At 31.8% G+C, this 943-nt stretch overlaps 1 protein-coding gene across 4 annotated transcripts in view; it reads left to right on the forward strand.

Annotated features, from left to right (window-relative positions):
- Positions 1 to 943, forward strand: part of LOC119585725 (protein fem-1 homolog B-like) — a 20,821-nt gene that overhangs the window by 19,273 nt on the left and 605 nt on the right. The window contains exon 12 of one of the 4 annotated variants that reach the window (XR_005229905.1): positions 811 to 857. The exons of 2 other annotated variants lie outside the window; for them this stretch is intronic. The gene's annotated coding sequence lies outside the window, so the exon portion shown is untranslated. Of the gene's footprint in view, positions 1 to 810; positions 938 to 943 lie in introns of those variants that run through there. One more of the 4 variants, XM_037934413.1, reaches the window with a different exon arrangement.

Genomic DNA, 943 nt, shown 5'->3' on the forward strand with positions numbered 1-943 from the left:
ATTCCGCAAAAGGTATATTACTTTGGATAATTGAGAAGGGTGTACAAAGGTCAAGTAAAACAGAAATAGATAAGGGAAAACCTACACTATATGCTAGGTGATTACATACATGCAATATTTGCAGGATAAAACAAGAAAAAAAAAGAGAGAAAAACAACGAATTGTGGAAATATTCTCATAATCATATCGCTTACTACAAATTCTTATAATTTGTCTCTGCCTCTCACTTAATGCTGAAGTTTGTATATGCTAAATCTGCATAATCTGAAGTGTATATTTCTGCAAATATCAAATGTTTAATTACACATACTTTATTTAAAAAACATTCACTTTACTTGCAAGCATTTTATGATTGTGATAATACTGTCAAATAAGTTAAATGAGTAAGGCCTGCATTTTTTATTCCTAATAAGAACATTGTGGGACATGCTTCTTATAGCTCACCAGACGTATACAGCTAAACACTGCAACATACAGCTTTAATTCTTAGGAGTTCAGTCACCTGTCAGAATTTCTGCGTGAACCCTGATGAGCTCTTTAAATACAGCTACACAAAATAACTTTTATTCTTCACATTTCAGTGCTTTATGTGATTGCCTTATTATTTTACACAGAAAAACATATTTTGGAAGAATTATGATTTGCTATAGTGCATCACTGTGTTGCCCTAATTTCTTTATTCCAGTTAATGCTAGTACTCACTCATAATCTGAATATGAAAATCTCCACATTGGTAAATATTTCTTGCTGAATTTGCTATATAAAGGTTTTATAACTAATGGAGTTCTCACCATCATCTCTCCCATACAGCACCATAAAGTCTATCTACAATATAAACAAAGTATAAGTCCAGACCAGTGAGTTTATATTCATGTGTTTATGTTTATAGACTTAATGAGTAGCATTACTTTAGCATGCTGAAATGACCCAAACTGTGCATTGG

The sequence above is a fragment of the Penaeus monodon genome, chromosome 20, assembly GCF_015228065.2.
Source record: "Penaeus monodon isolate SGIC_2016 chromosome 20, NSTDA_Pmon_1, whole genome shotgun sequence".
NCBI classification, from domain to species: domain Eukaryota; kingdom Metazoa; phylum Arthropoda; class Malacostraca; order Decapoda; family Penaeidae; genus Penaeus; species Penaeus monodon.